This window comes from Trichosurus vulpecula, chromosome 4 (genome assembly GCF_011100635.1).
Source record: "Trichosurus vulpecula isolate mTriVul1 chromosome 4, mTriVul1.pri, whole genome shotgun sequence".
NCBI classification, from domain to species: Eukaryota; Metazoa; Chordata; class Mammalia; order Diprotodontia; family Phalangeridae; genus Trichosurus; species Trichosurus vulpecula.
Window position 1 is genome coordinate 73392264 of NC_050576.1, and position 15176 is coordinate 73407439.

Below are 15176 nucleotides of genomic sequence, written 5' to 3' on the forward strand. Positions count from 1 at the left end.
TCGAGCCCTGCACAACAGCCACCCCAGCTGCCGTTGGGCTCGTCTGCGGGAGGCTCGCCAGCGTGGTGGGTGGGTGGCGCGGAGAGGCACGAGGGAGCCACCGCCTCAGCCCGGCCGCTCTCCCTCCCTCCTTCGGCCCGCCCGCCCGCAAGCCCGAGAGGGCTCAGTTGGTGTCAGCGCGCGCGCGCGCACGTGCCCCAGGGCGCGCCCCCGCCCGCCGCCGGCCTCCTCCCTCCGCCTCCTGCTCCCCCATCGCGCGCTCCCACGCTTGCACACTCGGTCCTTGCTCGCTCGCGCGCACCCTCCCCCTCCTTCTCCCCCACCCCCCAGAGCGTCCGGGGTGGATCCTGCACACTCCCCTCCCCCGAGCGGCGGCGGCAGCAGCGGCCGGAGCTGAATGAGAGATCGCGCCGGCGACGGTCGGGGAGCGCTACCCCGGGAGGCGGCGGCGGAGCAGCGGCAGGAGCGGCGGCCGCCCCCGGGCCGGCGTCGTGGGGCCATCCTCTGAGGCGGCGGCTGCGGCCGCACAGGTTAGTGTCCGCCGCGCCGCCTGTGGGAGTGGGAGCGGGCCGCTCCGAGGGAATGGCGGCTCCTCGGCCCCTTCTCCCCGGGGGGGAGACGCCGCCGCAGCCGCCGCCACCGGCGGTCTATGTGCGGGGCCCTGGCGCGGCCTCGGCGCGGAGAAGCCGCGCTCAGGAGAGAGCGAGGGAGGGGGCTGCGGCGTGTGGGGGGCGGGGCGATCCGGGCCCCCTCCTCAGTGCCCCCCTCCCCCGCCGCAGTCCCCGCTGGTCCCCCTCCCCCCACTGGAGCTTTGTCTCCGGAGTGACCTGGACGCTTCTCCTCCTCCTCTTCCCCCGGGGTGGCCGCCGCCTCCGTGCAGGTGTGCGGAGGGGGGGGGGGAGGGAGTGTCCGGGCAGCCGGAACCACGCCCCCTTCGCGGGACCCTTCGCAGCCTCCCCACCCCCCGGGGTGCCTTGACCCGCTGGGCAGTGCGGCTCCGTCCCAGCCCTCCCATTCTGGGCTCGGGCTGACCTGTTGCCCGACTGCGCCCAGCCCCGCGTCAGTCGTGTGCACCCCGCGGCCCCAGGGGCGGGCGGTCAGCTCGAGCCCCTGCCTCGGGAGAGGGCCCCTAGCTGGAGAGATTGGGGGGTGGGCACGTCCCTCCCCCCCGCTCTTAATTACTATCGGAGCTGGGCACTTGTCGGAGAGCAAGATTCCTGACTCATCTCAGCCCGGGTGGGCAAAGGGAGGCTCCTCTCCCCCGGCTGTCCCGCATTCCGTGGGGTCCGGACCCCACGGAAGGGGACTGCGGTGCGGGGGAGCCCCGCCGTAGCTTCCTTCCCCGCTCCGGTGGAACCCCCTTTCCTGTAGGCACCGCGGGTTCGGTGCGGGCAAGGCCGGTTTCTCTGTACGTGGGCGTGTGTTTGGGAAGAAGCTGCGTGGTGATGGAGGAGGTACCTTAGTACAAATGCTAGTTAGTTTGGCGAGCTGAGGGGAAGGAGGAAGGAGCAGCTCTGGTGGTAGACGGCGTGGAGTGGAGGGCGAGTGGAAACGTGGGATTTCAGGTTGAGAAACTAGTATCTCATATTAACTTCTTAAAATATGAGAATCAAAAAATCAGAATCAAGAGCTCGATCTCTTTTGTATCCTCGGTTCGTCGCAACGCTGTGGTTGCCATAGGGACCTTTGTTTACAGGTTGTCAGACTTTGGTGTATTTATTTCCGTAGAGAAATCTACTGTTGTGTTACTGGTTCTGTTTAAGCCTCTTCAGATGACCATCACATCCTTTAAAAACATTTCGGTTCACTCTTATAGGATACTACTGTCACACAGGTCATAGCTTGTTAAGCCACAAAGCCTTCCCCACCCAGTATAATGTCAAATAGTAAAATAATAAATAGTAATGTTATTTTGTTGAGCACCTTACTGCCCGCTGTAGCACTGTGTGTGAATTTTAAAACTGTTAATTTCCTGGAAATGACCTTTTTCACTTAAGTTCTATGGATGATCCATAGAAACTGATTACTAAGTTTCAAAGGCTTGAAAATTTACTTACTACTTGAAATAAAGGATATGAACTTTGCATATCATTTCAGATATTTGAATGTAACATTTTATGTGATTTTAAATTTAGGTCATTTTGCATTTAAGAAAGAAAAGTTAGACCTATATATTTTCATAACATTCTTCCTTTCCTTGATACTAATTGAATTACGGAATATAAGTCTTTTTGAAACATGAAATAAAGTTGAAATGTGAATTTCAAATTACAGTTTTCTCTCTGAGGAATATTTAAACTTTATGAATGCTGTTGGTATGACTGACTTGGCTGTTTTTCACAAAAATCTAGTATACTTATTTGTGTTTAAATCTCCACTATACCTTGTTTTGTTTTGGATATGTGATGCAATTAAAGGTAGAAGCATTCATTTTGTGTCATGAATTGTACCTAATTACAAGATAGTACTGTTGTAACATAACTTAAAACAATTTGTATATGTTAATATGAATGGAATAAGATGTGGTGTTCTAAAATATGACTATTTCACTTTCAAGTCATTTGTTTAATGAGAAAATACATGTTTAAAAAATAAAAGCTCTTTAATTACATCTTACATTCTAAAAGTAAGTTCTTACTAGAGAACTAAGTTATTAATCTGATTTTTTAAAATGCATTTTTATCTGATTTTTTTTGTTTGTTTCCAGCGTTGGATGATGTGGTTTATCAGCATTTATTTCCTGATTCATATGGTTTATGAAAGATTTCTTTAAGAAATAATCTCATAATTTTGTACAGGTCACCCTTGACATAACGTATAGAATGTACCATATTTGGTACCTTCATAGTCTTTGTTCTTTTGCTTTTCTTCTCTGAACCATAAGGATATTTTTCCATTGGAGTGCCTTAACCTGTTTTTCTGAACTTCAGAATGGGTCACCTAAAAATTATGTGGATGAGGAAAATACTCATGCATGTATATAAATATGTATGTGTGGTTGTATATAATATTGAATAGCCAATGTTCCTATTTTTTTTAAAAACTTCGTAAGTTTGTCCGTTAGTGTATTGAAATTATGTGTATATATAGTACATGTGATACAGAAAGGTATGTCTTCATATTTCTCATTCTTTTTCTTTTCTTTTCTTTACCATGAGCATACACTGTCATTGGAGTCTCTTAACCATTGTTCTAATTTTTAGAAGGTTCACTTAAAATTAATGTGAATGGGGAAAAATATTACTGGTGGGCCCGCGCCTATATGTATTGAATATAGACTGTTTCTAGCCCATGAAATGTACAAACAGTGATCTGCTCTCCTAGAATCTTCTAAATCACCAACTTTAGCTCAAATTATGACTATTTCCTTTCTTTTAGAGTTTTAAATTACTATTTTTGAGGTATGTAAATTAACCTGTTGAATGATATTTCATTTGTTTTGAATTTTTTTCTGAAATACTTTAACTGTGCAAAATAAGTTTTTTGTAATCTTGATTCTTGTAATAGAACAAGAGGTTCAAGAACAAGGTATACCCAGATGAGCACAACTTTATGGGTGTTAAATTATGTTTAGAATCTTGGGTTTTTATTTTATAACTATATGTAGATTAGGACTATGGCTTCATTCTGAACAATTTGTTTAGTTACTCAATGGGCCATTAACTTTGGGGGTGGGGGTGGACTATTTGGAACATTCTGGCAATTGAGGAGCTTCATCATAGCATGACAACTGAGTCTTACCAGAAATAGAGGAAAGTGAAAGCTTAACTGTAAGTTGTTTTAATAGTGTTTGTTGATATTGATACCGATAAAGTATTTCTCTGTCATTGCAGAATTTAAGATTTGAGATTTTGATGTCATTTTATAGTAGTTAACATTTTTTTTCAAAACCCTCAGCTTTTTTTGTTTTAGGGCAATTTTTAGTACTATAGTTAAAAAACCGAAATACTTTAATTTCAAAATTTTAAATGTATATAATCTAGAGTGTAAACATTATAGTCCAAAGGGCAAGTAATCTGTAAATGTACATGCCTTGTTAAAGAAAAAAATACCTGGGATAAATTTACCCATTCTTACATAAAGTAAATGCCAGTTAAGGAATCTGGATACTGTGTAACACTGTATCTGTGATTTGAATTGATATACCTCCTTGCCAATTTATGTATGCTGCCATAGAAAACCCTTAGTATTAGCTTTTGGATAATATGGTTCCTTGGAGCCACAAAGACTTAAATGAAACTCTCATCTTAAACTAATTAATATATTTCCTATTTCTTCACTTTCCTGACTATTTTCCTTGAGCAGATTTCCCTGATGAGTTTGGCTTTGTTTTTGTAGACAAAGGTGAACCTCTGTGATGATAATCCACCAAGACCTTGTTAAGAATATTCCTTTGGAAGAATCTCCAATATTCAGTTTTGTTCAGTATCTCCTTTATTCTTAGAAAGTTTGTTCTCCTGCAAGCATGTAGTTGATATGAAGACTACTTTTAGCTTTGGAAAGTGTTATTCCTGAAGGAATTCTTTTGTTGCAGGTGTTTTTCAGATGCTGATGTTATAGTATAGATGTCTCCAGACTTAACTTTTGCAGCTGGTAAAGGAGAACTTTTGGAATGTTAGTGCTGTCTTGGACATCTTAACAAGAAGGGACTTTGACAAGATCTTTAGCTAAAGGTGAAATTGAAACTTATTTTTACTGCTTCCAAGAAAATTAAGGTAGCCTGAACTCAAACGGTGTTAAGTGGAATTGATATATTTTTAGGCCTTTTAATTATAATTTTCTTTCACTTCATCTTTATTTTTATAGTCACTTTTTACATTCTCTGTACCCCTTTGCTGGAGGAATTGGGGAATGTTTTCCCATTTAAAGTTAGAGAAACTGAAGTCTTAAGACTCTCCAGAATTACAAAGGAATCATTTGGGTTCACAGGCTGTTTCAAACTATTATGTTACATTAAGTATTTTGCTAATATCTGGATTCCTGAAGAATCTTTCTATACCAAATACCAAGGAAAAAAGGCATTCTTTGTCTCAGGTGCTATCAGCTCTTTTAAATCTTATTTCTCACATCTAGTCCTCTAATCTTCTTTCTCACATCTAGCCCTCTGATGTCGATTAATGGATTTCTCTAATACGGTTTTGTAGATCTAGCTTGTGAATGCTTTGGGGAAGAATCATATCTCTCAAAGGCAGAAAAAAGTTACATTCCACACAGTTTGCAAAGTAAATTTTGAGCAATGTGCACATACACATAGTGGTGTTTAGTAAAGATTTGTCAATTTTTTGAATTACTGAAATTAAAGTATTGGTAGTAGTAGTTTTCAGTGTTGTCTTAGTTTCCTTAAAGAAAGAGTTCTGATATAGTGGAAAGAAAGTTGGACAGTGAGAACTTTGGTTCAACTTTGGCGGTCTGAATTATGTTTCCCACCCACTAATTTTATGGGGTTGTGAAATGCACCTTGCCTTTCTTGGTCTTCCTATAAACTGAAGGACTTGAATTACCTCATCTCTAAAGTCACTTTTTTTCTTTAAATTTAAAATAAAAAGAAAATGCAATGAGAAATTCTGTAACATAATACAGTTACATGAATAGTTAGGCCATAGTATCAGTGTTCCTATATTTACAAGATAGAAAGCTCTGATTATCTATCTATAACCAGCTACATCTAGAATCCTAGAACTTAAGAGTTGGAAAGGATCTTAGAAATCAATTTGGTCCAGCCCCTTCATTTCACAGATAAAGAAGCTGAGACCCAGCAAGAGGAAGTGATTTACTCAAAGTAACACAGGTAAATAGTAGATGCAGGTCTTCTGAATCTGCGCAGGTTCTTTCCACTCTACCACACAGGCTTATCATGTTACTTTTAAAATCAACTCATTAAATAATATGTTTCATTGATTTTCTTATACTGTGTCAATTGTAGATCATGATAAAGATTCTATTTTTGTCAAAGTAAATGTTAAGTTCATGAATCAATAAGTGATAGGCATCTAAAATATAAAAGGCAGTCATTTGACTAAAATACTTATTTTAAAAGGTAGTATCTACTTACTCAGTATCAGCATCACTAAAAACAAAGAGAATTCAATTTGTAGCCAACTAATTCACACCAAATTTACAAGGTGTTTTAAAATTAAAACATTGTCTTCTGAAAAAAAAGTTCATACTGTTATAACAGCACATCTTTACATACACAAATTAGTGTTTGAGTCATATGCATTTTGTATAGCTGCTGCATGTATGTATGTATTTAACATATGTGTACTATTTTCATGCATATATGGCTACGGAATGAATATAAAATATTATTTGAATTTGTAGTTAGCTTTATGATGAATCTGAAACTAAGAGTTGAGATTTCAGAACCCTTGTTTCAAATTACCTGTACAGTTTTGGACTAGTCAGTCACTTTTATTTTCGTTTCTTATTTCTAGAGACCTTGTCTGTCTTAGTGAATACTTTCCACCATTTGATGTGTGTATAATGCTTTTCAAAGAATTAGACTGTTTAGCCCACTTAAAGTAGCTCTGTATACCACAGTATAAATGTTTTAAATGGATAGCTGTTTTGAATGTAGCAAATATTTGTATTTTTATGAATAATTTGGAATAGGATAAAATTTTTGTCTTCTCAGTCCTTCTATGAATGGAAATTCAATACCTCACTTTTTAAATTGACACCTTCTAAATTTTAATTTAGAATTACAAACATTATTTCAAGGACCTTTGTTACTTTGTATACTTCTTCATCCATCTCTTCATACATCTATTCAACAAGTGTGGGGTATGTAGTATTTATAAGATACTGTGGTACATGCTGCAGAGTGATATGTAGATGAATAAGACTAAGACGTAGTCCTTGTCCTCAAGGATCTTTCAGTTGATCATAGTGCCTGAGTTGGAGTGGAGCTCAGAGGCTAACTAGTTCTACCAGTAACCGAATAAGATTTGTGTCCATCCGCAAAGTTGATAATCTTGCCAAGTATCTTTGTTCATGTCATTAATAAAAATGTCAGTCGAAAAGTATGCCAACAATGGGTTATCTAGGTTTTGTTTTGAATATCTCTTAAGGTATCTCATTTCATTTTTTAATATTTCTAAGTTTAAGACAATTTTTCCATAATTCAAGCTTTAATTTAACTAGCTGATCTTGATGCTGTTTTCATCCTCTTTGAAGGCATCCAACAACATTGCTGAAAACATCAGGCTAAAAAACATGGGAATGAGCACACACAGTCCTGCTTCACTCCATTGCTGACTGGGAAAGTGTGAGATCATTGTCCATTATCCAGAACTCAGGCAAGCTTGCTGTCACGGAACTTGCATATAATACTGATGAATGGCTTCTGGCAACCAAATTTAGCCTTGAGTTTCCACAAGCCCTCACAACTGACAGTATCAAAGGCCATGGTTAGATCAGCAACTGTTGTATGCAGATTATTTGTGCTAATTTTTGCCTGACAGCACCAAGAAAACAGAGGTTCTCCACCAGCCATCACCAGACTATCCATATGTGACATCATTGGTCACGGCATATGGAGAAATTCTGAATGCTGTGGATAAATTCACTTATCTCAGCAGTGTACTTTCCAGGGATATACACATAGATAATGAGGTTGATGCATGCATTGCCAGAACCAAATCAGTGTTTGGGAGAGTCAGGAAAGTGTGAGAAAGAAGAAATATTAGGCTGCCTACCAAACTGAAGGTCTACAGAGCCATTGTGCTGTCCTCATTATTGTATGTCTGGGAAACCTGGACAGTCTACCATGCCATGAAACTGAATCACTCCCATTTGAATCATCTTAGGAAGATTCTGAAGATCACCTGGCAAGATAAGGTCCTGGACACTGGAGTCCTTTCTTGAGCTGAACTGCCAAGCATTCAAACTCTACTGCAGAGGGCACAACTCCAGTGGGCTGGCCACATTGTTCAAATGCAAGCGTATGTTTGCCTAAAAGACTTTTACGTAGAGTTCACACAAGGCCAACACTCACATAGAAGTCAGAGCAATATAAGAACACTTTCAAGGTCTTTGTGAAGAACTTTGCAGTCAATTATGGGAGACACTAGCAAAGGACTGCGCCACATGGTGCGCCTACATCAAAGAAGGTACTATGTTCTATGAGCAAAGCAGAACTGCAGTAGTTCAGAAGAAATGTGAGATGTGCAAATTTAAACATCTCCACTCCAAACAGTCATATGAACTGTTTGTGCCTGACTTGTGGTAGAGCCTTCCAAGCTTGTGTTGGTCTGATCAGCCACAGTCAGACACTTTTACTTTTTGACTCTGACGTACTGATGTTATGTTGGTACTCATCAAGCATGAAGGACAACACCAACTTGTTAGGATGGAAAAAGATAATTGTTTGTGAAACCATGAACCTACTGTGTAGAGGTTTCAAAAAGTATATACGTCAGTTTTAACAAGGCAATACAAACACGAAGGAGAGTCTTAAGTACCATAAAAGGTTACAAAATGTTAGAATTTTAAGGAGAGAAGTAGTTTTCTGCTAGGTGGAATCATGGAAGAGTCTCTTGAGGGCATAGCTTGTGAGTTAGTCCGTGAAGGAAGAGTCATTTCCTACTATAGGAGATCAGGAAGGATCCTTGAATATGCCGCATTTAGGCTTTCTTGAAGGATGGGTATGATTTCAGTGCAGAACAGGCGTAAGGACTGTTGTAAGCAAAAGCATAGAGATGATAAAACCTATTACATGGGAAATGATATAGTCCAGTTTGGTTAAATTCTTTTTTTTTTTTTTTTTTTAATTTTTGGTTTACAATACTCAGTGTCAAGTTTTTGAGTTCCGGATTTTCTCCTCCCCCAAAATGGCATGTAATCTAATATAGGTTCTACATATACCTTTGCATTAAACTTATTTACACAATAGTCAAATTGTAAAGAAGAATTATAACCAATGGAATGAATCATGAGAAATAAGAAACAAAACCAAAAAAAAAAAAAGAAAAAAAAAGAGCAAATAGTTTGCTTCAATCTGCATTCAGATTCTGAATGTGGATAGCTTTTTCCATCATGAATCTTTTGGAGCTGTCTTTGAACCTTGTATTGCTGAAAGAACCAAGTCTATCAAAGTCATCACAGATACCATGTGTCTGTAATCGTGTATAATGTTCTCCTGGTTCTGCTCTCCTCATTCAGCATCAGATCACATAGGTCTTTCCAGGTTATTATGAAGTTCGTCTGTTGCTCATTTCTTATAGCACAATAGTATTCCATTACATTCATATACCACAACTTGATTAGCCATTCCCCAATTGATGGGCATCTCCCTGATTTCTAATTTTTTGCCACCACAAAAAGAGCTACTATAAATATTTTTGATGTACTATGATCTTTTTGGGATACAGCCCTAGAAGTGGTATTGCTGGGCCAAAGGGTATGTACATCTTTATTTTGGTTGAATTCTTAAGTAAAAAGGGGAATATTGTGAGAGAAAACTAGAAAGGAACAGTGATATTAGATAATGGAGGACTGTGAATGCTAGGCTAAAGCTTTTGGAATTTTTTTCTGTAGGCAATAGGGAACCATTGAAATGTTTTAAGAAGAAGAGTGATATGATTAGATCCCTGAATAAAAGTTTAGGGTAGCCGTTACATAGCAGATGCCTCGACGGGAGGCAATGGAATTTGTTGAGTAGGGGAGCGACATGGTCACTCCTGCACTTTAAGGTGGAAGATCATTTTGATAGCTATGAGGAGGTTGTGGTGGGGAGAGACTTGAAGCAGGGATATCAACTAGAAGGTTATTGCAATAGTTTGGGAGTGATAGAATCCCTAAAACTTGGCAACAGATTGGATATGTGAAGTGAGAGAGTGAAGAGTCAAGGATGACTCGGTTGTCACTCAGGTTATAAGCCTGAGTGACTGGCAGGAATATGGTGCTCTTGACAGTAAGAGGGAAGTTAGAAAGAAAGGGAGGTTTGGGGGAAAAAGAATAGTGGTTTTGGTTTTGAATATGATGAGTTTAAGAAGTCCGTGCATTCTGAATTTTGATATGTTTAACGCCTAGTTGGAGATACTAGACTGAAGCTCAAGATAGGTTGACTGGATAAATATATCTAAGAATCATCTGCATAAAGATTATAATTGAATTCATAGGAACCGATGAGATCAAATGAAACAGTATAGTGGGAAAAGAGTGTACATGTAGAAGACATGTAGGTGAACCAGGAGAGGGCAGTCAGGAAAACTTAAGGAAAGAGTATCCAAGAGAGGAAAATGAGCAGTGTCAGAAGCTGCAGAAAAGTCAAGAAGGATGAGGACTGAGAAAAGGCCAGTGTCTCTGGCAGTTAAGAGATCATTGATAATTCTGGAGAGAGAAGTTTTAGGTGAGTGTTGAGATTAGAAACCAGATTGCAGACTGAACTTTTTTTTTTCTTTTTTAAAGGAGCATAACCACATAGGGGAGGAGAGATATAAGACAAGAGCAGGGGTAGGGGTGGGGAAATGTGTCAAATGAGGGGTTTTTTTTTCTGAGAATGGGGGGAGACATAGATGTATTTGTAGGCAGGGAAATAGCTAGTGGACAGGGAAAGACAGAATATTAAAGAGATAGTGGGCATGATAGAGGGGGCAGTCTACTGGGAAAGACCAGATGGAAAGAGTGGCTGGGGAGTTTTCAGTATGATTGACTGCAGAGACCTGGGCAAATCCAGAAAGAAGCATTTGGACTATAAACTCAAATAATAAACACTCATTTATTTAAGTGCACATTATGTGTCAAGACACTTCTAGGCATTGGAGAGATGAAGACAAAAATGAAACTATTACTGCCCTTGTTTACCTTACATTCCATGGGGGGAGACAACATAAAGAACGTGGACACATGTATACTTATAAGTGTATATACAAAATAAAAATGTACAAAGCTCTTCAAAGATCTTATAGCTTCAGTTGTATGGAATAATAGAAGTTCAGAGGAAAGGGAGATAGGTAGAATAGACTGGGAATACTTCATGAAGTAGATGGGAAATTAACTGGGTAGGATTTAGGTGGAGTAATTATAGAATGAAGAAAAGAGGGAAGGAAATGTTTAGAGATGGGTATAGGATGTTTATGAGACTGACTTACATAAAGTGGGGGCAGATTCGGAAGTAAAATAATAGACTTTTAGAAGGGATGATAGAAATCAGTCACTAGTTGATACTTCCCGTTACATAGGTGATGACCCTGAGACTTTGAGGAGCTAAATGACTTTCTCAATCAAGCATTTATTTAAAATTTTTTATTAATATCTTTTGTTTTTATATTACCTAAGTTTCCCATTGTGTCTCTCCTCTTCCCAGAGAGCTATTTTGTGTAACAAAAGAACTTTTTTTTTTTTTAAAGAAAAAAGGAGAGGAAAAACATAAGTAAAACTGAACAATACATGGAAAAATCTGAAAATATGTTTAATGTTCTATACTCATGGACCTTCCCCTTCTGCAAAAGAGTGTATATAGGGAGTTTAATTTCTTTTGGCTCATGCTTGTTCTTTGTAATTTTGTAACATTCACTTTTGATTTGTGGTTATTTAAATTGTTGTTGTAGTCATGCATATTGTTTTCTTGGCTTTGCTTACTTCACTTTGCATCAGTCCACTTACATCTTTCCATGCTTTTCTATATTCATTTTATTAGTCATTTCTTACAGCAGAGTTACATTATGTTCTTGTACCATGGTTTGCTTAGCCATTCCCAAGTCAATAGGTATCTACTACAATTTTTTTCTTTAAGTGCTGACTATATGTCACATACTGTGCAAAGCCTTGGAGATAAAAATACAGGCAAAAAAAAAAGTCCTTGCCTCAAGGATTGTGTGTATTTTACTGGAGGAGACATTTAAATAACTAGATACATATAAGACATGTACAGAGTAGATGACAGGTGGTATGCAAGAATGGCATAAGTTGTTGGGGGAACTGGGAAAGGCTTCCTGCAGAAAATAGAGGGACATTTTGCTGAGTCTTGGAGGAAGTCAAGGAAACCAAGAAGCAGTGGTTAAGAGGCAGAGCATTCTAACTGTGGAAGAGAGCCTGTGCAAAGGCCCAGAGACAGGAGATGGCATATCATGTTTAGGAACTTTCAAGCAGACCAGTGTAGCTGGGTCATAGTATGTTGACTATTTTTTACCTTTATTTGTGTGATAAGACTGGAAAGGTAGGAAAGGGCCAGATTATGAGAAACTTTTAATGCTAAGTAGAGAACTATATATTTGACTTAGAGGTGATGGCTGGGCTACTGGTGCCCATTGAGCTTGGGTCAACCTGTGCTCTAGAAAAATTACTTTGGTAGATGAGTGGAGAACGGACTGGAGTGGGGAGAGACTTGAAGCAGGAAGACCAATTAAAAAAGATACTGTAGTAGTAGTTTAGGTGAGAAACGATGAGGGCCTGCACTAGGATTGTAAGTTGTCTCAGTGCTGAGAAAGGGACATGTATGTGAGATGCTGTGAAGGTAGAAATATCCAAGATTTGACAGTGGATTGGATATATGGCGATAGGCTGAGTGAGGTAGAGAAGTTAAGGATGACATGGAGGTTGCGAGATGGTGACTTGGGAGGATGTTGGTACCCTCTACAGTAAAAAGGGAAGGGAAGGTTTTAAGTGGAATGATAACAAGTTCCGTTTTGGACATGTTGGGTCTGAGACTCCTGTAGTCTCGGTAGTCAGTAGTAGAGTCCAAAGACAAGAAACCCAGATCTTCTATGTCTGGTATTCTTTGCATTGCTTCAGGAGTAGTATGGAATAAAATTGGATAGATAAGCTAGTTCAGATTTGTAGATGGCCTTTGAAAACCGAACAGATGCATTTAGATTTGTTATAGTAGGGTATAAAGAGCTGTTGAAAAGGTATGTCAGTGATGCAGAGGAATTAAAACTATTTTTCAGACATTTTCAGGCCATAAATCCCTCAACAGCATGATAAAGACCGAACTTATAAATATTAACTAGATAAGGTTAAGGAAAAGTCCTTCTGTTTAGATTCTACTTTTATCAGATTCTTTTCCCCGTCAAGGCTTGCAGCCTGTTTATAGACTGGTGTTTTTTTTTATTTAATTTAAATTTTTTTTTTTTAGGGCAATTGGGATTAAGTGACTTGCCCGAGGTCACACAGCTAGTAAGTGTGTCAAGTGTCAGAGGCCGGATTTGAACTCGGGTCCTCCTGACACCAGGGCTGTGCTCTACTCACTGCACCACCTAGCTGCCCCTACACTGGTGATTTTAAGGCTCTCTACAATATGACTTCAGTGTACTATTCTGTAGCCTTATTTTCTACTGCACCTCTTTATATATTATATTCTCCAATCAAATTGGACTTTTTTATGAACATGTTTCACATTTTTTAACTTTGTACTTTCCACTATCTCTTCTTATAAGTCTCTTAACCATCTTATTGTTATTCTCAGCTTAAACAACAAAGAACATTTCCATATACACAAGAGAAGACAAAAAGATTCCATATGAAACTAGAATCTCCATTTCACACCACTTTTAAAAGTATGTAATAAATTCTACACATTGCTGCCTTCTGACCTTCCTTCTATTCGGGTCATATTTTGTAAAATGTCACAGTAACTCTTTTTAAAAAACAATTGGCATCACTTGCCAATATCATTCCCCTTCTTTTCACTCCTTTCACCCCAATTGGCCATATCCAAAAACGTATGTTTCCTTCCACAACTTGTGTCTGTCACCTCTGTTTGTCAGGAGGTGGATAACATGCTTCATCAAAGGTTTTGTGGTTGGTCATTACTTTGATCAGAGTCCTTTTCTTTATAGTGGCCTTCTAGAAATTGTTCTCCTGGTTCTGCTTATCTCACTCTGCATGAGTTCCTACTACACAGGATTCTTTGAGAATTATCTCTTACATTATTTCTTATAGTACAATAATATTCTATTATGTAAGGTATCCCCCTTAAATTATAGTTCCCCCTCTCTCCCACTTTTAATCTCCCTTTTAAGATAAGGAAATTTGTTTTGCTTGTGATTATGCTGATTTTGGTTCTTGCCGATGTTGTTGGGCGGCTAGGTGGCTCATTGGATAGAGCTCTGGGCCTGGAGTCAGGAAGACCTGAGTTCAAATACAGCATCAGACTCTTACCAACTGTGTGACCCTGGGCAAGTCACTTAACCCTGTTTGCTTTAGTTTCCTCATCTGTAAAATGAGCTGAAGACAGAAATGACAAACTCTAGTATCTTTGCCAAGCAAACCCCAAATGGGATCCCAAAGAGTTGGACTAACTGAAACAACCAAAAAACAACAGTGCTGTCACTGAGTATTACTAATTCCTTCTTAACACCATGTTTTTCCATCTCTCTCCCTCCTCCGCCATCCTTGTCTGCTTCCCTGTTGAGTTTGATATATTTCTACCCAAAACATATATATATATATATGAATATGCGTGTGTTTGGTTGAACCCTTCTTTGTCTCTTTTCAACTCTTCTCCATATTTGTTTACTCTTGTTCTCAAGCACTCCATTTATGAGAAATAGGTTCCACTCCCTTCTTCCTCCTTTCTATACTACTAGTATTTCTATTCCTATGTTTACTCACTCTTCTCTTTTTCTTTTTCAGAACCCTCAGAAAAGAACCAATCTACCCTTCAGGACCTCTGTTTTTCTTAACTCCTTTAGTGTCCATTTTTGAAGACATTAAGGTTCAAAAATTCTTTTTTTCCTAATCATAATGTTAGCACTACATTATCACACATCTTCCAATTGTTTTAATAATTTATCTTTCTGGTCTTTGCTGGACTATTGTATTTGTTTTTCAGAGTTCTCGCTTAGCTTTGGCCTTTCCATCAAAAGTACTTGAACGTCTACTTTTTTCTTCCTATAGGATTATACTCAGCCTTTCAGGATATGTTATTATTAGTCAGAATGCTGTATTCCAGGATCACTTCTTGTTTTTAATAGCAACTACCAGGTCTTGTGTTATTGTGACTATAGTTCCTTGGTATCTGAACTATTTATTTATGGATGCTTGCAGCATTTTGGATAAAGTTCCAGGGACATTGAGGTTCCTTTCTGCAAGTGATGAGTAGATTCTATCTTTGTTCTGCTCTCTTATTATAATACACCCGGGCAATTTTCAATTATGGTCTGGACCGGGGCTGAGTTTGTGATCACCTCTGTGGTTGTGTTTACTGAACTTACTTGCATCTCTGGGCACTG

General features: G+C 39.5%; 1 protein-coding gene across 3 annotated transcripts in view; it reads left to right on the top strand.

Moving 5' to 3' along the window:
• Positions 1–374: 374 nt before the first annotated feature.
• The window catches only part of RALGPS2 (Ral GEF with PH domain and SH3 binding motif 2), a 215661-nt gene continuing 200859 nt past the window's right edge, over positions 375–15176 (top strand). For all 3 annotated transcript variants that reach the window (XR_005010290.1, XM_036758284.1, XM_036758285.1), the window contains exon 1: positions 375–530. The gene's annotated coding sequence lies outside the window, so the exon portion shown is untranslated. The remainder of the gene's footprint in view (positions 531–15176) is intronic.